General features: G+C 48.2%; 1 pseudogene; it reads right to left on the minus strand.

Annotated features, from left to right (window-relative positions):
* Positions 1 to 1,419: 1,419 nt before the first annotated feature.
* LOC136392426 (keratin, type I cytoskeletal 18 pseudogene) lies at positions 1,420 to 23,560 on the minus strand (annotated as a pseudogene).
* Positions 23,561 to 24,462: the final 902 nt, after the last annotated feature.

The following is a 24,462-nucleotide window of genomic DNA, read 5'->3' on the forward strand; positions in this document are numbered from 1 at the left end:
AGTAAATGCTATGCATGAGTGTCGTCACTGGGCACTATGTTGGAGGTGTTCCTGAAGTCATATTTTGCCTAGTTCCAAATGAACTTGAGATTTAACTTAGTTACTTCAGTTAACCTCCTAACAACTTAATGAGGCAGGTGATTATCTCCATTGCCCAGCAAAGAAAATTAGGGTTAATTCTTTGGTAGGTCTGTCTGTGATTCCAATAACAGTTACTATATATCTGAGACAAAAACAACACTGAGTCATGTACTATTACCCCAATTTTTGGAGGAGAAATTCAGAGAAATTAAATAATTTAAATAATTTGCCCTAAGACTGCAGAGCCCAGTGTTTCCTGGAATCTCTGACCTCCCCTCTTCTTATCTTCCCTCCTGCTCCTCCCTCTGTCCTTCATCATGTTTTCTTAAAATCAATTTTTTCTTGTACATTATTTAAAGACAACAAGAGTTCTGCAAGGCTTGATAAGAAATCTCAGGAGTAACTTACTCAACTCTTCTTTTTACTATTTTTTATTTTTTTACTGAGTCTTTACCTTACTAAATAGCAAACTTACATTACTACTTCTTTTTATTACTAAAATTTTCCATGTTAGGTATTTCTTAAGTTTCCTTAATGTACACATTGCTTTATTCTCCATCTTGGAAGAGGAGGATTTATCTCTGTTTTGCCAAATCTCCCTACACATGCTCTTCCTGCCCCACTCAGCTGCTGTTTCCCCAGTATAATTAGACCATGATTTTGGTTAGATCAACATTCAATATTTATGCCATCATGTGCTGTTCACAGCCAAGTCATAGTATATAATAATTGCTTCCGTTTTTATGCTAAATTTTCCTCATGGAGTCAAACATTGTTTTGGTTTTATTTGTTTAGTTTTCTGTGTATTTGTTACTAATTTCATTCCCAATTCTCCCCAATCACCTGCCAGTCATCTTTTTTTTTTTATTAAGTGAGAGGTAGAGAGGCTGAGACAGACTCTCACATGCACCCCAACTGGGACCCACCCAGCAAGCCCCCTACAGGGCAATGCTTCTCCCATCTGGGGTGTTGCTCCATTGCTCAGCAACTGAGCTCTTCTTAGCGCCTGAGGCAGAAGCCATGGAGCCCTCCTCAGTGCCCAGGACCAACGTGCTCAACCCATTTGAGCCATGGCTGTGGGGAGAGAAAAGTAGAACAGGTGGAGGGGGGAGAAGTAGATGGGCGCTTCTCCTATGTGCCTGGACCAAGAATCGAACCTGGGACTTCCATACACCAGGCTGATGCTCTACCATTCTGTCAGTCATCTTAAATGCTGAAATTCCTTAGGTATTATCTCTCTCATTTTTATTTTCTTTCTTTCCTTCTTTTATTTATTTTTTTTACCTCTGAAGTTTTTATTTGCCTCCTGCCCCCCAAGGGGGCCCCAATTCTGCTGTCTTAACACCTCAGAACATTGGTGTCATTGACCTCAGACACCACTTTGCCATCTATAATCCTGTAGGGTGGTCTTTTGGATGGACTGCATGGAGTGGCTGTTGATCAGGGCACCACCAAGATTGAAGTCCTCCTCTTCTTTCAGCATGTGGTGGCAGGTGGCAATCTCAGCCTCCAGCTTGACCTTGATGTTCAGAGGGCCTCATACTCCTGGGCCTTGTGCTGCCCCTCTGCCTGGCTCTGAGCCAGCTCTGACTCCAAGTGCAGCAGGATGCTGTTGAGCTGTTCCATCTGCATGACATAGCGTGTCTCCACTCCCTCCGGCTGTTCTCCCAATTGACCTTCAGATTTCTCATCAAGTCCAGGTCGATCTCCAACGACTAGATCATACACCTCAGCTCTGTGAGTGTCATTTCAACAGCTTCTATCTAAGGGGTGTGTGAGGGGACCCCTGTGGTGCTTTCCTCAGTCTGCTGGGGACATCCAACTCCACGGTTCAGCCAGAGTTGGCAGTCTGGTTTTGTAGACTGTTTACTTCCTCCTCATGGTTCTTCTTCATGAAGAGCAGCTCCTCCTTTATCTCTGAGAGCCTTGATCTCTGTTTCCAATGGTAGCCATGTGATATTGGTGTCATCAGTGACCTTTTGGAGCCCATGGATATCACTCTCCACAGACTGGTGCAAGGCCAGCTCAGCCTGATACTTGACTGAGTCAGCAGCAGGACGGGCACTGTCAATCTGCACAACATGCAAAGATGTGAGCCCTCAGGTCCTCAATGGTGTTAAAATAATGCCCCAGTCTCTGACCAGGGGTCCCTTTTCCTCTCCAGTCTTTGATGATCAGCCTCCAGGCTCCTCACCCTCTCCAGGTAGGCAGTTATTTGGGTCTTCAGTCTTCCTCTCGCTCTGCATGCCTCATGCCTGCCAGACCCCTGGCCATCCCTGCAGCCGGGTTCCTGGACCTGGACCCCAGCCACTCTGCACGCCCTGTACACTGGTGGAGTGGGACACGGAGGTCCGGGAGCCCAAGCCCCAGTGCTTGCATAGACGCTGGCTGTGCTGCTGGCCAGCCTAGTGGGTTGCTGAGCGACTCAGGGTCCGGTAGTTTGTGGAGAAGCTGGAGCGGGTGCTGAAGCTCACGTTGTTCGGGGAGGAAGGCAAGAGGCTGAGAGACAGTTTCAAGCAGCAGTCCCTCTCACTTTCTCAAAGAGCTTGTTGCTGGAGCTTCCAGGGGAGCTGGTCTGGACTGGGTAGCCCTGATGCCGGCTGCAGAGCTGTTGACTTGGGACCTCCCTTCACTCTCTCATTGGGGCTTCCCTTTTTTCTTGCACAAGCCTTTCTTTCCTCATATCTTGCTTTCCTGGTTTTTCGCCTACTTTTGTGGAGCTATTGTTCACAACAGCTTCCAGAGGCAGAGTGCATGGAACATAAAATTTGGAGCTATATCTGAAATGTCTTGATTCTATCCTCACACTTGACTGAGAGTGTAGATGAATAGAAAATTCTGGTGGAAGTATGGTAGCTGCCTTTCTCCACTGTCTTCCAGCTCCTCATGTTGTTGGAAAGTCTATTGCTATTCTGATCTCTCTGTATGAAGCCTGTTTATTCTCTTTGGAACCGTGTAAAATCTTCTCCTTGCCTCTAATATGCTGAAATTTCACGATGATGTGCCTGTCTGTGTGGGCTTTATTCTTCATTTTTGCTATGGGAACTCAGTGGGCTCTTTCAATCTGGAAATGCATAGATATAGGACTAGGGAAATTTTCTTGAATTCTGCTTTTTATTATTTTTAACCTGTTTCCTCTGTTTTGGGATTTCCTATTATTTGAATGGTAACCCTCCTGAATACATCTTCTATTTTTTTTCCTTTCTTCTAACTTTTCTTTTTCTGAGTAATTTCCTCAACTTGTTTTTCAATCATCTGTTGATTTCTTTTTTTAAAAAAAATTATTTTTATCATAAATTAAGTTTCAAGAGCTCTTTTTTTGTTCCCTGTGAATTTTTTTTCTTTATAGCGTCCCATCTTCACCTTTTAGAAGCAGTATCACATCTTGCTAAGTATATGAGTTTTCTTCTCCCTGCGTATTTCATTTTCTCCAATTATTTTGTCTTTTATTTGTTCGTTTGTGCCTTTGTTTTCCATGTTACAAGCTGTCTTCAAAAGTCCAGTGCTTCCTGGCTGACTGCTCCTGACCAAGTGCTAAAGGCTGAACAGTGTTGCTTGTCAGCGTGTGGGTCAAGTTTGTCAATTGCAGATTTCACTGTCGGGTGATCTGGCCAAGCCAATCCCCTGGGAAACTCTGAGGTCATTTTATAAAGTTTCCCAGAGAAACTTTATCTGGTCTCCTGCCTGGAGACTAGAAGCCTGGTTTGCACCATTCAGGGGAAGAAGGCTGACGGTCTCAACGCTCGATATACAAACCTGCACTTCATTCTGATGCTTTCATGTATCTCTGTGCATAATGTTCCTCAGTCTAGAAACTGTTTTGGGTCCTCTAGAGAAGGTGCTCCCCCTCTAGAGTGGTCTAGTATTTGCTAGGAATGGAACTATGGGGTAGGGAGAAGAATCTGGGGTCTACCTGCTTTTTGAGCAAACTTTCAACCAATCTTCTTGTTTTTAGTGCCTCCCTTTTCTAGAAGTATCTTATGTCAGTAATTCCTGAGTTTTGGGGGATTCTTAGATATAACTTGAGGTGCTCATGTCTGATTTGGGATTTAACTTTCTCAGGCCTGCTTGGACAGTTTACACTCATTAATACGGTATTTATTTATTTATTTATTTATTTAGAGAAAGAGAGAATGAGGAAGGGAGAGAGATGAGAAGCATCAACTTGTAGTTGCAGCACCTTAATTGTTCATTGATTGTTTCTCATATATGCTTTGAACGAGGAGCTCAAGCCAAGCCAGTGACCCCTTGCTCAAGCCAGAGACTTTGGGCTTCCAGCCAGCAACATTAGGGCTCAAGCCAATGACTCTGGAATCATGTATGATCCAACACTCAAGCTGGCTACCCCAAGCTCCAACTGGTGAGCCTGAGCTTAAGCCAGATGAGCCTGTGCTCAAGCTGGCGACTTCAGAGTTTGATCCTGGGACCTCAGTATCCCTGGTCAACTCTTGCTACCACTGGTCAAGCTAATATGGTATTTATTTTTAAAGATTTTATTTATTCATTAGAGAGAGGGGAGAGAGGGAGAGAGAGAGAGAGAGAGAGAGAAGTGGGGAGGAGCAGGAAGCATCAACTCCCATATGTGCCTTGACCAGGCAAGCCCAGGGTTTTGAACCGGCAACCTCAGCGTTTCCAGGTTGATGCTTTATCCACTGCACCACCACAGATCAGGCTAATATGGTATTTATTAAATGTGCTCTCTAGCCCCCAGAATTTTGTTGTCTCCTTTCCTATGTCTTTGTGGCTTTATATATTTTTTTGTTTTGTTCATTTTATTTTGTTTTAATGAGGTTTCAGGAGAAATAAAGTTAAAGAGTGTGTTTAATCTGCCATCTTTAACTGGAAGTTCAAGCCTATTCTTGAACGTGAACTCTGCTGTTCTATATTGCCTGCCAAGAAACAGTCATAATGATGGTAACAATAACAATAACATTAACAATTAAGTTTTTATGATGTCAGATACTATATTAAACATGTGAACACAAACTATACACTATCTGGGGTCATTCGCTGTGAAATCCTGGTAGCCACCTTCGGAGCCTTCCCTTGTCTCTGGGAAACCTGAATACAGACTTACAGAACTGGCCAGTGGTAATGATATTGGGTTCTGTAATGACTGGGTTCAAATTTTGGCTTCACTTGTACTATCTATGTAGCTAACTTCTCCCTGCCTCCATGCTCACATCTGTAAAATGTAGCTACTCTACAGCATCTGTCTGCTTTTCAGGGATGTCTAGAGATTATATAACACATGGAGAGCTGTCAGCACTGTGTCCAGCAAATAGTGAACAAAACACACTAGGATGGAGAGCATAGAAAGACCCTCCCCACAAGAAGTCACTTGTGTGTATATGTGTGTTCAAGGACGAGTATGACTCTGGTAACACCGTCCTAGAGACAGACCTGGGGTGGGGTTGGAAACCTAAGAGCTTACCTGAGATGCCCCTCTCTGCACACATGTCCCCGCCCCTGTGATGTGACATTTCTCTAGGTTTCCCTCTGGGTCTGCCTTTCTTCTTCATGAGACTTCTCTCCATATGCCAGCCCTCCGTTAATAACTTACAAGGTTTCCGTGTATTTGTTAGTTTAACCCACATGGAAGTCCTATAAAGAAGCATTTTTATGTCCCTTTGCAAGTATGGAAACTGAGACACATTAAGAAGCCATACCTGCCTGACCAGGCGGTGCCACAGTGGATAGAGCTTTGGACTGGGATGCCAAGGACCCAGGTTTGAGACCCCAAGGTCACCAGCTTGAGCGAGGGCTCATCTGGTTTGAGCAAAAGCTCACCAGCTTGGACCCAAGGTCTCTGGCTAGAGCAAGGGGTTACTCAGTCTGCTGAAGGTCCGTGGTCAAGGCACATATGAGAAAGCAATCAATGAACAACTAAGGTGTCACAACGAAAAACTGATGATTGATGCTTCTCATCTCTCTCCGTTCCTGTCTGTCTGTCCCTATCTATCCCTCTCTCTGACTCTCTCTCTATCCCTGTAAAAAGAAGAAGAAGAAGAAGAAGAAGAAGAAGAAGAAGAAGAAGAAGAAGAAGAAGAAGAAGAAGAAGAAGAAGAAGAAGAAGAAGCCATACCTAAAGTCATGCAGTGGCAGCCAGAATGCAGAACAGAGCGAATCTGACCCAAGGCCTGCGCACCAGCCTTGTCCTTCAACAAACTCACTGACTTTTGTTTTCATTCTCATTAAATTTGTTTCTTCTCCATGAGTCCTTCTCATGCACAAACTTCTTGTCTCATCACTTTACCTGTTCCTTGCTCACAATGGGATTTTCAAACATGTTTTGGGCTCAAAAGCCTCATATGTAGAAGTCGATCCCTGGTGGGTGGGCAGCAGGAAGCCCTCCTCAGAGCACAGCTGGAAAACAACTGCCCTGGAGCACCCACCTCACTCACCTTCCAGAGGAGACAAGCGTGAAGCCACCTGCTTTAGGTCACACAGTGGGTACCTGGCACTACTTCCCCCATGCTGTTTCCATCATGAGCTAAGATGGCTCAAACCTTCCCTTCACACTTGGCCTTTGATGGTCTAACTGCAGAGCTCATGACTCTGCCTTTTTGGTTATAATCTGGTTTAGTGTACGCTTGTCTTACTCTTAGTAACTTGCACGTGTGTTAGACAGGACAAGGATCTCAAGGTCTGGGCAGTTCTAAATATTACTGTATTTTTCACTCCATAAGACACACCTGACCATAAGACACACCTAGGGTTTCTTGTTTTGTTTTTGATTTTTTTTTCTTTTTCCGAAGTGAGAAGTGGGGTGGGGGGAGGCAAACAGATTCCCCCATGACTCCGACCGGGATCCACCCAGCATGCCCACCAGGGGGCGATGCTCCGCCCATCTAGGGTGTTGCTCTGCTGCAATCAGAGCCATTCTAGCGCCTGAGGCAGAGGCCATGGAGCCATCCTCAGTGCCCGAGCCAACTTTGCTCCCATAGAGCCTTGGCTGCAGGAGGGGAAGAGAGAGAGAGGAAGGAGAGGAAACAGTTGGGCGCTTCTCCTGTGTGCCCTGGCCAGAAATTGAACCCGGAACCTCCACCGGCGGGCGACGCTCTACTGCTGAGCCAACTGGCCAGGACCAGACATACGTAGGGTTTTAAAGAGGAAAATAAGAAAAAAGATATTCTGAAACAAATGGTGTGTTAAAATATTTAATAAAATACCATATTTTTCGCTCCATAAGATGCACGGGCATTTTCCCCTCTACTTTGGGAGGGGGGGGGATGCGTCTTATGGAGTGAAAAATACAGTATTTCTTTCTCTCTTTTAAAAAATGTCATTCTTGGCCTGACCTGTGGTGGCGCAGTGGATAAAGCGTTGACCTGAAAATGCTGAGGTCGCCGGTTCGAAACCCTGGGCTTGCCTGGTCAAGGCACATATGGGAGTTGATGCTTCCAGCTCCTCCCCCCTTCTCCCTCTCTGTCTCTCTCTCTCCCTCTCTCTCTCCTCTCTAAAAATGAATAAAATAAATAAATAAATAAATAAATAAATAAATTTAAAATGTCATTCTTGCTAGATGTTCAAGTGTAATATAGTATTTTGTAGATGTCACTATAAATAGAATGAGCTGACAGGAACTCAACCAGATGAAAGCAGCCAACTAACTGCAAAGAAGAAATCAATGTGTAATTGATCAAATATTGTACATAAGCAATGGCTAGGCCTTCCTTGGGGAGACAGAGCTTTGGATATGAATCTCCAAAACTACTTTGCAACAACCATGCCTCATTTTTTAATAGAGCACCCCAAGTGGCGGGCTCCTTGAGTTCAGTAACACGCTGCACATTCTCCTGTGATCTTGTATCTTACCACCTGGCAACTGAGAAAATTGACCACATCTGTTGGGAGAGCTCTTGCACAGACCACCCATCCCCTCCTCTTTGGGGATATACGTCTATGGTGAGCCAGAATCCCTCCTCCCTCTCTCTTGGTAAACGCCTTCTCCCTGAGGGTCTCCTCTGCTCAGCTGCTTCCCTGTCCTTCAGCAGGTTCTGTTATTCCTCTCCTTGACTGTGGGATTAGGGCAGAGGAGCAGGGGAGAAAGACCTGACACTTGGCTCTGCCATGGACTGGGCTCTACCTGTATCACTTCATTTGTACCTCATTCTGACTCCCATTTTTATGTCATGACAAACTGAGCCCAGAAAGGTTTATTAAGGAAATTGTCACAAGTGTTGTAAGGTCATACAACCATAAAATGCTGGAATTGGAATTACTCTCATTTCAGAGCAAGTAAGACTAGATAAAGAGATAGGGTCTGGGAGTAATTGGGAGGGAAGCTTGTGACAAGGAGACTCGGGGTGCCCTGAAAAAGTGGAGAAGATAATGGAATCAAACCACAGCAGTCTGGATGGACATTGTAAACCTAACTGCTGTGAATTGTGGAGACATGGCAGGGGGAGGGGGAGGATCTCAGGCATCTGGGGGCTCCTGCTATCATAATTACTCAACTATCTGAGGCCAATCAGAGCCCCCAGCTCTCTTTGCACATCCCTAGGGAGCTAGAGGAACTTAGCATGGGCAATCGTGACTGCTGTGGGATTAGTGTCAGGAACCTGGGAGCGAGGAAGGGGACTGGCTGAGCTGCTGGTGCTCCCCACGTGGGACAGGGCCCCAGAAGCAAACAGCTGTGGCCTCCGCAAGGCAGAGCTCCAAAGGCTGAATTGTTCTCTTTCTCTTCCTCCGGGACTCCAGGACCAAGATGAAGGAGAGAGGGCATTTGGTCAAGAACCTGGTTTACATTTCAGATAGAAACTCTAATTGACTCAGACCTGAGCCTCCTCACTTCTCATTAACACTAGGAGCCACTGAGCTGAATTCACGTCTCAGGAGACCCTGGTCTCTCCTCTCCAACAAAGGCTTTGGCTTAACCCACTCCTGGCCTTCAGATGTGTGCCACCAACTAGTGTGTGCTTACAGGGAAGCATCCATCCACAGCGTCAGCAAGACACAGAAACAACACCCACCCATTCCTCAACCTGAACTTTAGCTCCATCCTCGTGGACACCTGGGTTGCCCTTATACCCCTCCACCCTCCTGTCCCTGCAGCTTGACTGGACAGACACTTGAGGAAAGTTCACCTCCTGGGTATTGGAAGATCAGGGTTCTGAGAACTTATTTTCCAGGGTGTGTGTGTGTGTGTGTGTGTGTGTGTGTGTGTGTGTGTGTGTGTGAGTGTGTGTGTGTGTGTGTGTGTGTGCATGTGTGCACATTGCATATTCCTTTCCTACAGAATAAGGAGCATTGGATCTTTTATTTTCCAGTTATGTTCATTTTCTAATACAAAAGCAATATGTGCCATTGGCAAAAAAAAAAAAAATTAATGGGTAAGTATATAGAGGCCATGTTATTAACAGTTTGGTGTATGGTTTTTCAAGCTTTTAAAAAGTGAATTTTAAATACATAGGATCTTGGTTTTGGTCTGTTTTACAGAAGTGAGGTAATACTCTATGGACTGTTCTGAAACATGCTTTCTTTACTTAATGTATTTTAGATATTTTCCGTTTACAGATATATAGTTCTACTTTAATCTTTTTCACAACTGCATAAAATTCCTTAAAAGACACCATAATCTGTTCACCTGTTTTCCTATTAATAAATACACAGGTTGTTTCCAAATGCTGTAATGAACTTGCTTTAAGTGAACTCAACTGGAGTGATCGCCTAGCTCACGTGTCACACAGAAACAATGTCTGAGCTGTCCTTCTGTCCTGGTGACCTGTTTCCTCCTGCATTCTTTCGTGTGTTTTCCAAATATGTGCTATGTTGCCAGACTCGTTGGTCCCTGGCCTGGGATGGCCAGACCGCTCAAGCTGCACCAGGATATTTCACACTGGGTGCAGGAGAGAGGAGCTTACCCTTCTCTCTGGAATGACAGCAGCCCAGGAGCTGTCCGAGGAGAATAGAGCCACATTAGAGCAGCAGAGATGAAGCAGATTGTTTTCTTAAACCAAAAGTCTGGATGATTTCTAAAAACTCTGTGCTTCTAACATCATGTGACAAGGAGAGTGACTACAGAGGGGTCACCAGGGCTCCTCCCACCCTTGCTTTACATTCCGTCAAAATCTCCATCTGGTGGATCCCAGCTGGCGCCTCGGAGCCCTTGGAAATCAGAGTTTTCTCTGGGAAAGCTGTCCTCTGGTCATTTTTTTTTTATAACTTTATTTTTTTTTAATTTATTTTTCAGAGACATAGGGAGAGTCAGAGAGAGGGACAGACAGGGACAGACAGACAGGAACGGAGAGAGATGAGCATCAATCATCAGTTTTTCGTTGCGACACCTTAGTTGTTCATTGATTGCTTTCTCATAGGTGCCTTGACCGTGGGGCTACAGCAGACCGAGTAACCCCTTGCTCAAGCCAGAGACCCTGGGTCCAAGCTGGTGAGCCTCTACTCAAACCAGATGAGCCCGCGCTCAAGCCGGCAACCTCGGGGTCTTGAACCTGGGTCTTCTGCATCCCAGTCCGACGCTCCATCCACTGCGCCACCACCTGGTCAGGCCCTCCTGTCCTTTTCCCTGGACTGTTCTCACAGTGGAGATTCCCCAGTTTCTCCTCCCTGGAATTGCATCTCTAACATGAGAACCAGCTTTTTAGAGACGCGTCCTTGAAAGCTATCCCCAGTCATTGCATCACAGTGTTGCGTCCAGGTCTTTTCCAGAAGAGCAAACACAAGCAGGGGAAGGAGGCAGAACACAGGACGCATTTAAATAGTCCACAGATGTTTGATAGGTGCCTCCAGTAAGTACTTCCAAGCTCCGAGTCCCCACGTCATGGATCATTTTAGCTCCTGGCACCTTGATATCCTCCCTATCCCCTCTCCTGCCATCACAGGAGACAACTATCCCATCCATTGAGCATGCCACCCAATATCCTTAAATTTCTTGCCTCCAAAAACCTCCCTGTTCTCCCTTCCTTTTTTCCTGCCTGCATAAAAAGAAGATAAGGGTATTTACTTCATAGGGTTCTTCTAAGGATCACATGATTTGGTGTATGTGGCTTGTAAACTGTGGAGCACTGCTGCTGCTATTGGTACCCAGGAAGAGAGGAAGAGCAGGGAGCATGGAGGAGGGAGCAGGGGGCAGTGGATAATTGAGAGGGCAGAGAAGGGCAGGGCTGGAGGACCCCACACTGATAAGACTGGCTTTTGGAAATAGATGCAGGGGCTGGAAGGGGAGGCAAGGAGCTTCAGAATGTAGAAAGCATTCAGCCTTCTAACCCAGGAGTCAGAACCCCCAACCCCAACAGCATCCTCTCCCTAGACGGGGTAGCCTCAAGGGGTCTCTGTGACCGGTTCCAGCAGTGGTTGCCTGCGGCCTGGCAGCATCTCTCATGGGACATCTGTCTGTCTGTGCATTCATCTTCCCAGCCCTAAGGTCAGCAGCAACTCCCTTCCCCCACCCCCATCTATTTCCCAGATGTCCCGAGATAAAGAGGGATGGACAAGGAGATGCTGGTACCTGGGAACACTGGTGGGGAGGGAGGAGATATGGATTTCAACCCTCTACTCCCCACCCCACCACCACCTCAAGGGCCACAACAGGGCAGCCGGGGCCAGACAGCTTGGGGATGCACAGCCCCCCTGAGGCAGGGCTGGGATATCAAAGTTGGAGGCGCAGGGGCCTGTCAGCCTGGCTTTGTGAGTCTGGCTCCCATCAATGCATGAAAGCCTCGCTGTACACACTGCATTCGCCTCGCTCCCAACCTGCATTCCAGATTGGTCACAGCCGGGCCCCAGCTGCATTCCTGGGCTGGAGAAGGCACGGGGGCCTGAACTCTTTGTTCTTCCCAAATCAGGGCTAAGAACCATGACAGGCTGATCACGTTATACAGCTGAGGTCAGCCTGGCAGAAATGCCCTCTCCCATTCCTCCCCCGACTCACCACGCACCCCACACCACCTAGCTCCTTACCTATACCTTTATACAGTCTGCAGATGGTCTTAGTGGACAAAGAAATCTCCGAAACCCCAGCTCTGCTGCCTCCTTCCGCTGTCAGATGCTGGGAGCTATGCCCAACCCCTCATTTGAGGGTTTGTCCAATTTGGGGCCATCTCCAAAGGCTTGCAGCTGCTCTGGGGTGAACCTAACTGCCCTGTTTGTTTTTGGACACTCAGAACCTCATACTCCATGTACTCAAGTGGCATCGAAGACCTGGGTTCAGTATCAGAACAAGCCCAACTTTTAGAGTTACCATAGATAAGATGCTGCTGTTATAAGCCCCATTTAAATCACTGCCCTTGTCTCCTGGGAGTAACGTGGTAACCCATTTCCTTTCTTTCTTATGTCTAGTTATAAGAACACAGGCTTTGACATCTGACCTGCCTGACTCTGCCACTTAGTTGCTGTGTGACTTTGGATAACTTACTTTAGTTCTCTGGGCCTCGGTTTTCTCATTTGTAAACCTGGGATGGCTGCAGAGATGAAAGCAGGTATTGTATGATGGGCTTCTGGCATGTTGCAGGTACATGACAAGCGTGATTTTTCCTGCTTTCTTCCCTTCTTCCTGGAATGAGTGGCCTCAAGCAGAGTCTTCGTGAGATAATTAATACCCTTTCCTCCTTTCTCTGAATTCCTAAAACCCCAAGAGTGAAGGCCAAGCTATCTGAAGACAGCTATACACAAATTATCCTGTGTTGTTTTGAACAGTTTTATATGTCAGTCTTTGTCTCCCCAGCAAGCTTGTTGGCATTCCAGGAAAGACCTTTTCCTTTGTTATTTATTCAACAAGCATGTATCAGCGAGCACTGCCCAGCCACTGGGGATTCAGCTGCAGACAGAGCAGCCAGGCTCCTGCTCTCCTGAGGCTCACGGAGGAGTGGAGAGACTGGCCTTAATCCATCAAACAATGAGTTGCAATGAGTTTTCCCCAGTTGCAATGACTGCTCCGACCAAAAAGCATGGGCTACCACGAGGCTGCGGCAGGCAACTCCGCAGCTCTGGGAAGGCTCCTCTGAATAAGTGGCATTTAAGCTGAGATCTGAAATATGACAGGGAACCAGGGAGAAGACAGTCCCAGCAGAGAATGTAAGGGCTGCTGTGAGAGGTATGGGAGGTTTCCCAGCCCTGAAAGGAGCCGAGATTGTAATCTAAGTGAAATAAGAAGCCATTGTGAGGCACTGAGCAGAGAAAGGGCCTAATCCAGTATTACTTGGTAGAGAAAAGGAGATGGGGTTGGCCAGGGTGCAAAATGGTGGTGGCATTGTTAGGCTGCTGGAGCAGCAGTCCAGGCTGAAGTACTACCACATCTTTTTTAATCCTCACAATTATCTTAGTTTTACAAATGAGAAAACTGAGCCTAACCAGGCAGTGGGCACTGGATAGAGGGTCAGCCTGGGACGCAGAAGACCCAAGTTCAAGACCCCAAGGTTGCCAGCTTGAGCACAGGCTCACCAGCTTGAGCATGGGATCATAGACATGATCCCAAGGTCACTAGCTTGAGCCCAAGGTCGCTGATTTGAGCAAGGGTCACTGGCTCAGCTGGAAACTCCTGGTCAAGGCACATATGAGAAAGAAATCAATGAACAACTAAGGTGCAGCAACAAAGAATTGATGCTTCTCATCTCTCTCCATTCCTGTTTGTATGTCCCTGTCTGTCCTTCCCTCTCTCTCTCTTTTTTAGTGAAAAGGAGAGAGAGAAAAAGCAAACAAACTGAGGCCCAGAGAAGTTAAGTACATCATCCAAAATCACAGTGAGGAAGTGCAAAGCCAAGATTCAAACCAGCAAGTCAGATGTCAAAGCTTATGTTATGTTCTTGTGACTAGGCACAGGAAAGAAAGGGGGTGGCTTACCACATCACACCCAGAAGACACGGACAGTGTTCTAAGAGGTACAGATTGGTGGCTTGGGCATTGTAGGGACAGTGCAGACAGAGGCAGACAGGGACTGCTCTACAAAGGCCATTTGTAATAGGGAGACCAATTGGCCTGAGAAGACCAAGCCTTGTCCTACTCTGGGTTAAGCAAGAAATGTGAATGCCATTGGACTGGCCCACCCATTATTACTGATGGAGGTTATTTATTTTCAGCACAAAGGACTCCTTTTATTGTTTTCATTCTCGCCTCATCAATGGTTTTGAAGGATTTGTTTACTAATCTAATTAAAGTCATTAGATTACAAATTAACTTTGTTGCCTAGTATTGCACTAACCAGGCCTAAGAAACTGGTGATCCGGGCTTCGGATTGCAGGCGTTAACTGTTGTTGCCACAATGAGATGATTTACTTCTAGCCAAAGCAAAGAAAGGTGATGTTTCGTTTAGACTGAGCAACATTTTTATTCATTTTTCTTGATGCATTTTATTGAACACATATGAGTAAAACACAGCCCCTGCACTCGAGAAAAAGTAACTCATGTAAGAGATGCAGACAAAGAAATGGCCAGTTACAATAGAGTATGACAACGCTATAGTCTAGGTAAGCACAGGATTGGTTGGCAGATTCCGGAAACACCAAACACTATCTTGCCAAGGTGTTATGGACTGAACGTTTGTATCTCTCCAAACTTCTATGTTGAAGCCTTAACCCCCAAAGTGATAGGAAGTGAGGCCTTTGGGAGGGAATTGGGTAAGCTGAGGTGGGTGGGACCCTCATATTGGGATTAGTGCCCTTATAAGAAGAAACACAAGAGCATTCTCTCTCTCTCTCTCTTCATGATCATGCTCTAAGAAAAGGCCATGTGAGGACAGAGTGAGAAAGTGGGTTGTCTACACAGCAGGAAGAAAGTCCTCACAAGGAACCAAATAGGCCAGCCGCATGATTTTGGACTTTCAGCCACCAGAACTGTGAGAAATAAATTTCTGTGGATTAAGCCACCCAGTCTATGGTATTTGGTTATGGCAGTCCAAACAGAGTAATATGAGAGCACAGACTAACATGGGAGGTATGCTAGATATTCTTTCTCTGTCTCCCCAGATCCTCTCTACATCTATATCACCTTGCTCTACATACCCCAAGGCCTGACTCGAGGACTATATTAATGGGAGTCCTCTTCCCTCTAGCTTCCCATTGGGTTTTGCCAGTGGGAGGCCCTGGACCAAAGAGGGGAGGTCAGCTCCCTCCCTGATCAGCCACCATAGGTTGCTGCCTGTGATCCCCCACTGAAGACCACAGCACCTACCAGGCAGCCCCTTCCTATCCCTACAGGTCTTGTAGAGAGCCAATGACTGTCCCCTCCCCTTGTCCCTTGAGGCCTAGGGTTGATCAGGGCTTGATATGTTGGTGCTATCTGTTTCACCCCTAGTTACTGTCCCTCAATCCTGTCGATGGCTTTATCAATTGTTCTTTCTTAGACTCTCCTCAATCAAACCATATGAATAAGCCATCTTGTCCTGCTGGGAACCTGACTTATATAAAAGGTCACAGATAGCTTTTTAGATAAATGACATTTGAGTTGGTATCTAAAGGATGGGTAGAAGGCAGTCTTATTTCAGAAAATGTGTTATTTATTTGAGATTTTAAAAAAATAAACACTAAAATATCTTTACAACCTCCAGGGACACTTGGGAACTTGGTGTGTCCATACTGAGAATCACTGGCCTGGAGCATAATAGGCTACACAGGCCCAAATGTGGGGTCTAGACTGTCTCCTCTCATCTAGACCCTAAGGTGGGAAGAGAGACCACACACCCCCAGAGGCAGTCCCTGTCACTTCCACTCAGCGGCTGTCCTGGGAGATAAGTGGAGCCCTGCCAGTTCCGCTCTTCTCCCCAACCCAGCTCCTGCCCCTCAGAGAGGTGGCCCTGGCTGGAGTTCTGCTGGACATGATGCCTTGAGGAGGAACAGCCCCTCTGTCTTCTGTCCCATCTCTTGGTCTGCCAGACTGAGGGGCCAGCTCCCTGAAAGATCGGTCTGGGGAAACACAGGCCTGCCTCCTCCGCATGGCAGTGCTGGGCATCAGCACGCCTGCTGAGCTCCTGCCCTGGCCCCTCTGGCCAGGAGATGGGAAAGGGCTGAGCCAGGCTGTGGGTCTCCATGCTCTCCCCCTCCCAACCACCCAATCTAGTCCCTCTCCCACTTCCCGTCACCTGCAATGAGACACTTGATGTTCGTGTTTTTCAGAATCTGACCTTCCCATCAGCTTGATTTGGCGCCCGCCAGCACCCTGCCCTTTCCCCAAGCTTCTGGCGCTTTTTGTTTGAGATGTCACGCTGACTTCACCTGTGTGTCTTTGTGGAGAACGCATCCTCTGATCCTGCCTCTGGGCTTTTTCCAGGCCTCATCCCTTACTTTCCCCTCAACCTGCACCTCCCGATTCCTGCTCACATTGAAGACCAACCCATCTCCCCTGCCATGAAGAGGTTCACAGCCACTGTCACCTGTACCCTTCAATGAGGAGTTTAATGTTACCTCTTACTATTGTTTGAATAAAAATGCAGCTACTGTTTTTTTGTGCCAGACAATTCGTAATGACTCAGTCTTCAGGATCACACCATCAGGAAGGTATGGTCATTACAATGTTATTGTTGGGGTAACTGAGGCTTTAGGTAACTTTCTAGGCTGGGAAGTGTTGGCAGGAAGACTCAAGCCCAGATAGACTCTTACCCCCACTCCATACTGCCTCCTCTTGTCTCCACAGTAGAGGGTGCACTCTTGGTAGATAGACACTGCGATGCGATGCGGTGCTGTGGGAGTCCACGTGCTTCTGGTGGCCAAAAGGAACTGCCTGGCAGAGCAGCTCGGCTGCCATTTCATACTCACATCAGGTCACGTGCTGCCTTCCCTATGTGATCTGCCACACACACACACACACACACACACACACACAAACACACACACACACACTGACCTACCCTACTCTGCTCCAGCTTCCCTGGCTCCTTGCTGTCCTCACATGTTCTAAACACGGTCCAGAGTGCCTCCATGCGTAACTGGTAAAGCCAGCCCCAGGATTCCTTGCGCTCTGTCCACATGTGAGGCGGCTTCCCCACTGCCCATCACAGCCTCATGTGCTGCCAGAGCCAAGGAAGCTACATCGTTTCCATAGCAGCTCATTTCCCAACTCAGCAGTCCGGGGTCGGGGCCTCTCCCACCCCTGCTAATGAAACTTGCAAGGCCTCCAGTCTGACCCCGCCTCTCCCTTGTACTATGTTCTCCCCAAGATGCCAGGTGCCCTGTCCTGCAGCTCCATGTGCCACCCCAGTGTGCTCCAGGACCCCTCCCCAATGGGCTTTGCTTGTGCTGAACCCTTTGCTCAAAACATCCACGCCCTCTTTGTCTATCCAGGTCCTTAGATGCTGTTTAAAGTACCCTAGCCCTGAGAGTTCCCACCTGTCCTCAGTCCCTGTTCACTGAAGTAGCAGCCACCCCCTCTGCTGGTGTCCCTGCCGGTGCCACAGTAACACTCTCCTCCACATATATGTCAGGCTCCACTTCCACACTTTGAGACCCCGCCAAACAGAGAATGACTCTGGTGCCTGCTGTGCCCCATGGTGGGTAGGACCCATTCATATGTATTCATACTATTTCATATTCAGTGTAAGTAGTAAATAATTACACTGAGTTCTCTGAGGGAAAACTGAGGTCACGAACAGAAGAGTGGACCCTGGTCATGGGGCAACGTCCACAGAAGCCCTAACCACTAGGTAGGTGCCGGGCACACACAGGACCCCCAGATAGCGGCGCTTCAGAGAAACCACAAATAAATGTTGGGTGTAAGTGTGGTGGGCAGAATTTTATGATGGCCCATATCTTCTGTGTGTTGGTGTTACTCCTGAGAGCATGTGACGCTACGCTGTGTAGAAAAGAGAGATCATCTAGATGAGCCCAATGTGATCACAGCAAGCCCGTCAAAAGCAACGGGTTTTCTCCGGCGGGTGGCAGAAGGGAGGCCAGAGACTGAAGCAGAGGAGGACTCCTTCGTTGTGCGCTGTCTTGAAGTCGGGGGGGGGGGGGGTGTGCACACCAGGACCGTGGGTGGCCCTGCTGGTGAGAGCCAGCAAGAGAACCTCGACTTCAGTCCCACAACCACAGGGAAGTGAATCGGCCAACATCCCAACTGAGCTGAGGAGCAGATTCAGCCAGAGCCTCCATGAAGGAAAACGGTCCACCTGCACCATGATTTCAGCCTGTGAAACTAAGAGTCGGAACCAGAGGCAGACCCTGGCCTCTGACCACAGGCGCAGTGAGCTAACATGGTGTCGCTACGCTGCTATTTTTGTGGTCATTTGTTGCACAGCAGCTGAAAAATAATAAAATAACTATGTCCCAAGTATTGCGTAGGACATACTTACACACACAAAAAATCAGTATTTATCTGTACATCAAATTTAACTGAGCCCTCTGTATTTTAATTTGATAAGTCCAGCCACCCCCAGTAGGTCACAAGGCGCTAGGCCATGGAGCCCCTGGGGATTTACCAGCTGGCATGTGGTTCCAGGTTTGGAAGTAGTCTGCACACCCTCTGCCACCCTCTGCACAAAAGAAGGTTTCTAGGGAGCTTGCCCAACACCCTACAACACACAGTTTGTAGTAACTTCCCTCCAAAGCAGGGGTTCTTAACCTGGGGTCGAGTCCCCTGAGGCGTCCATAGATAGAATTCTGGGGGGCTGAGAACTTCAGTGGGGAAAATAATTACACCTTTATTTTCACTGCCCTCTAACTGGAACTTAGTATTTCTTCACATAAGAATACAGGTATTGCCCGGGCTGGTGGCTCTGTGCGGAAAGCATCATCCAAGGTCATGGGTTGATTTCTGGCCAGGGCACATAAGAGAAGCAACCAATGAGTGCACAACTAAGTGGAACAAAGAGTTGATGCTTCTCTCCCTTCTCCTCCCTCCTTCCCTCCTTCTCTCTGTCTGTCTCCCTTCCTCTCTCTTTCTCAAATCAATGAAAAAACGTTTTAAAAATAATACAGGTATTATTAGTACCTGTGACTTTGTAACCAGTAGAAGTCACATAGCAGTTTTTGCCAATATCACAAAATATTATTTGCATTTACCACTATTTTGAAATTATGATAGCTACTAGATTTTGTTATTTATTGTATTAATAAAGATGCACATATATTACACATTTTTAATATTTTGACAACTATATTTTCATATAAGTGGCTACCTTTTTAGATCTGATATATTTTTTTAAATCATTATTCCAAAAAGGGGCCCATAGGCTTTACCAGACTGTGTCAATGGCACAAAAAGCTTGGACCCCGGTAGAAGCAGCGTGTCATAATGGAAAGATGTCAAGAATATCAGCTAACCCGTGTTCAAGTTCCAGTTCTAATGCGTTATTGCTGTGAAAATAAGGTCATTTACTTAACCTTTCTGAGCCTCAGTTTCCTCTTCTGTAAAACAAAGTTATTGTGAGAATTAAAAAAATAATATACGTGAACCACCTACCACAGGCTGGTTCTCAATGGACACTAGCTGTTATTATTACCAGTTAGGACCAGCAAGCACACTCACAGTTCCTCTGTGATTATTCTCTATTATATATTACAATAACTATAATCACGTGTGTTGGTCAAATAAGTTTGTAAATATGATATACAGTGTGTCCATAAAGTTATGGTGCACTTTTGACTGGTCACAGGAAAGCAACAAAAGATGATAGAAATGTGAAATCTGCACCAAATAAAAGGAAAACTCTCCCAGTTTCATACCTATTCAGTGCAGTTCGATGTGGGCTCACACACAGATTTTTTAGGGCTCCTTAGGTAGCTATCCCGTATAGCCTCTACAGACTCCTCACTGACTGATGATAGCCTACCAGAACGGGGTTTCTCCACCAAACTGCTGGTTTCCTTCAACTGCTTATCCCACCGAGTAATGTTATTCCTATGTGGTGGCGCCTTGTTATAAATGTGCTGATATTCACGTTGCATTTTGGTCACAGATTCGAATTTAGTGAGCCACAGAACACACTGAACTTTCCTCTGTACTGTCCACATCTTGACTGGCATGGCTGTGGGCTGCTCCGCTGTATACACGCTGTTACATCATCATCTGCTCATGCACACATGCTGCCACATCATTCTACAAAAACTGGGAGGGTTTTCCTTTTATTTGGTGCAGATTTCACATTTCTATCATCTTTTGTTGCTTTCCTGTGACTGGTCAAAAGTGCACCATGACTTTACGGACAGTGTATAAAAGCGGTTCTCAACCTGTGGGTCGCGACCCCAGCGGGGTCGCCTAAAGCCATCGGAAAATACATAATGCATATCAGGTATTTACATTCCGAATCATAACTGTAGCAAAATTACAGTTATGAAGTAGCCACCAAAATTATTTTTTGGTTTGGGGTCACTGCAACATGAGGAACTGTATTGCGGGGTCACGGCATTAGAAAGGTTGAGAACCACTGGTGTATATGTTTGCTCGCTTATGGTTTGTATTGGATGTGGGGGACAGGCTGTAAGCAGGCCGGGTCCTTATAGCCTAAGGCTTAGTTGTAAGACTAAGCTTTTCCCCATACCCTTGACTGATTGCATGATGTGGGGTGGTGCACTTTCATGAGGAATCCCATTATGCCTCAGATAAGTGACTTTGTGTCAGAGACTTCCTTGTTTGTATATTGGATTAAAGATTTTGATTTCTATACTATAAAGTGGGGCAGACTGGGAGCTTGCTCTCTCTCAGTTCCTGCTAACATCATTTTGCAGGGCCCTCCCTGATCCCTTGCCCTTCATGGGGAAAGCAGGTTTTCTGCTTTTCCCTGGTCTTCTCTTGTGGCTTGCCTGTCTTGGTGAGACACCAATTAACAGAATGGCCCAGCATCCTCCAACTCCGCCATTTCTTTACCGTCTGCTCGAATCCGATGGGAACCTGCATGTGAATGGCCACGATGGCGGCTCCTGGCCTCACAACGTGTCAGCAGTTCCTCCTTTTCCTTTTCCCCATATCAACGCATAGCTGTCGCTGCCCTTGGGCTCTAGCAAGGACAGTGGTTTCCTCTGGCCCCCGTATGGCTTTGCCCCACTTAGCCACAACCCTACCCTGAGTCCCACAGGCCCTGTCCCTGGCTCAGCCCTTGCAACCCCACAACTATCTACCCACTGTTCCAGCAAATAGACAAAAATGCACATCCACTCCATGTGATGTCCCACAGCCTGCTAATGAGAAACAAGTGGCCTGCTGTGTTCAGTGCAGAGGGCGGAGGACCCATCCCCACCGCAGCCCAAATCCACATTCCTGAGGCAGCACAGGGTGACAGAACCAAGAAGGAGCCAGGCCCCCTTTACCTAGACCTCTCCTCGCACACCCAGGTCACCGGTGAGGGGGCTGATGGGAGCAGTCCTCCATCCCTGCCCCCACCACAGCCCTTCCTGTTATGGGGCACTGGACCTGGCCTTGGGCGTGGGCAGGAGGGCAGCCAAAGCCTGAGTCACTGGGAGGAGACAGTTGGGTCGAGAGCTGTGGTCTCTGTGGGGAGGACTGAGGACAGGGAGGAGTAGACAGTCCCTCCCTTCCATCTGAATCCCTTACAGACCATTGTGGGGGGAGCTGGAACCCTGGAAAGGCGTCAGACCTCATTGCCCTTCTTCTGTTTTCTGTGTTTTGTATCTCAGGCCTAGCCCCTCTGTAGGAACACCTGCTCCCTCCTTCAAAGTGTCATTGTGTCATTAGTCTAATAGGAAAACAGAGGCCCAAAGAGGGGTGCTGACTCACTCCAGGTAACAGTGTGGTGTGAGGATGAAAGCTGACTGCTTTGGGCTCTGGTTGAGCTGGGGATGCAGCTGGACCCTTAGCACTGGGAAGAGGGAATGTCCTTGAGGTGGGAATGGCCCAGCATGTGTCTGGCCAGCCTGGCACATTGGCTGGTCCAGGCTCGGAGCTGGAGGCACAAGCAGGCAAAGCCAGAACCCCACAACTCTGCAGCCAGCCACAGCTGTTGTCCCATGTACACAGCACTCTGCCCATCCGGGGCTTCACACACAGGCTTGTGCTGCCTGCACCGGGAGGCCAGCCTCGCCGTGTGCTGGGCTTCTGCCGCTTTGGGACTCTCTTCTCTAGCCTTATAGCCCCAGGTTGTTGCCCTGGATTTTAGCGCATCCCACAGCTTTGGGAGAAGGCACTCCCCTTCACTTGCCCAGCCCCCATGAAGAGGGGGTTGATTTGCACCCTTTGGCTTGGTTTCTGGTGCACTGGCAGGGACCCCACTGGACTACTCCCATGCACAGTGGCCGTCTGTGCTCCTGGGGAGAGGGGCCGCCGTCCCACCCCCCCTGCTGTCAAGGCTCACAAATCCTGACATCTCCTCTCAGTTACCAGCATCAGGCCCGACCACTGTAGTCCCAGACAGGTTTTATTCCAATCTCAGCAGAAACAGGAAGCAGATTAGTTTTAGGGAAAATGTATGAAAGTACCCCCTTTCCAGGGAAGGAAAAATGTTATCAAGCACCTTCTATGTGACTTTAGACACTGCTCTGGGAACTCCACACAGAATATCTTAGTTACTTCTTATAAGAACCTGAAAACCAGTATTTTCTCTGTCTTACACGGGAATCCTGAGGTCCAGACAGTTCTCCGGTTGCCAAGGCTGAGTGGTGAACTTTGGCCACGTCTGTCCGGTTGCATAGCGGTGCTCTCTTCACCACACGAGCACTCTCAGGCCGCCCCGCACGGTCTCCCTGAGCATCCACTCTCTGGGCCCTGCTGCAGGTTCCTGTGGCCTTTCAAATCCCCGCCAGGACTGGAGCTCAACCTGAATCCTTCCCAGATGGCTGGAGCCCTGACATACCTAATCTTCAATCCCTCCCCCTATGACTGGCCCCTGGTCACTGTAGTTCTTCATTTTTTTTTTTGTTTGTTTGTTTGTTTTTCAGAGACAGAGAGAGAGTCAGAGAGAGGGATAGACAGGGACAGACAGACAGGAACGGAGAGAGATGAGAAGTATCAATCATCAGTTTTTCGTTGCAACACCTTAGTTGTTCATTGATTGATTTCTCATATGTGCCTTGACCGGAGGGCTACAGCAGACCGAGTGACCCCTTGCTTGAGCCAGTGACCTTGGGTCCAAGCTGGTGAGCTTTGCTCCAACCAGATGAGCCCGTGCTCAAGCTGGCGACCTCGGGGTCTCGAACCTGGGTCCTCCGCATCCCAGTCCAACGCTCTATCCACTGCACCACCGCCTGGTCAGACTCCCTGGTCACTGTAGTACCCCAAGCCAGAGGACCCGTGCGCCCGTCGGCTGACCCCAGAGCCATGCTGCTGCCCTTCCTGTCTTCTTGCTGCTCAGTCGTATCACAGGATTGCACCTCCTTGGAATGGCACCGGCCCGAAGCAGGCTGAGTTGCTGCACCCTCGCGGCTGCTGGGCACCGGCAGTAGGGTTCTGCCCTCAGGCCCTGCCCTATGGCTGCCTAGCCCAGCCTCTGCTTTCCCACTCCAGGTCCCATCACCTGGGGCTGCACGGACAGGGATGACGACAGGCTGGTTCCTGACTCAGCCAGCAGGTTCCCAGCCACTTCCCTCCTCCTCTCTCCTCTAACAGCCCTGCGGGCTGCCAGCCCTGCCGGGAGATCTGCATCCATCCCGACTTCCGGGCCTACTTCACTCAGGGAGGGGGCAGGCCTGAAAGAACATGGCCAGGGACAAGTGTGGCATTTGGGAATATGGTCTGGAAAGGCCCCTCGGACAGGGTGTGGGTGCAGGAAACTCGGTAGAAAGCAAGTGTCTAGAACTGGCTTCCTGGGTGTGAAGGGAACCAAACCTGGGTTGAGAAGGACCAGGAGACGCCCTCACCCCCTGGAGCTGCCTATTTACATTTCGTAGGCTCACACTGCCTTTTCCCAACTGCTGGCCCAGCTCCCTTACATACTGTTGTTGTCAACACCCTCTCTGTTGCCCGGTGTCCCCATGGAGGGACACTGCTGTCGAGGATGGCCCTGTCACAGCCCTGCAAGAAAGGACTAGGAGCAGCAAGGGCCCCAGGGAGCCTAGGGCACCTAGAGACCTCGCTGCCCTTCGGCTGCCAGGCTTCTCCCTTCCTGGGAATGCCTCACCTTTTCTTTGCTTCTCTCACATGACTTTTAGCTGTCTACTCTCTTCTGCTATTTTGAGTCTTCTTTAACAGTTTGGGTAGCACAGGCTCTGAAGAGTGGAGGCTACAGTCCTGCACACAGGGAAAGCCACGTTCTTCTAACTCGGGGCTCCCAGAACCCGAGCTGGTTCTCCCCATGGGGCCATCAGAAGGGGGGCAGCACCGGTTTACTCCAGACAAACGACGAGTCCCTGGCAGAGCCCTTTCTCCACCAAGGCTGACCCCCGCGCTGTCCACACAGTGAGGCTTCCTGTCCATTCTGCGACCTGCCTGCCCAGGGACTGTCAGGAGTGGCCAAGTGAAAGTTTGGGGCAGGCAGAGCAGGACATTGTCTCCAGTGCATCTTCCAGGAATACAGGAGCAGCTCCGTCCTGAAAAAAGAAAATGGAAAGG

This window comes from Saccopteryx leptura, chromosome 2 (genome assembly GCF_036850995.1).
Source record: "Saccopteryx leptura isolate mSacLep1 chromosome 2, mSacLep1_pri_phased_curated, whole genome shotgun sequence".
In the NCBI taxonomy this organism is placed as follows: Eukaryota; Metazoa; Chordata; class Mammalia; order Chiroptera; family Emballonuridae; genus Saccopteryx; species Saccopteryx leptura.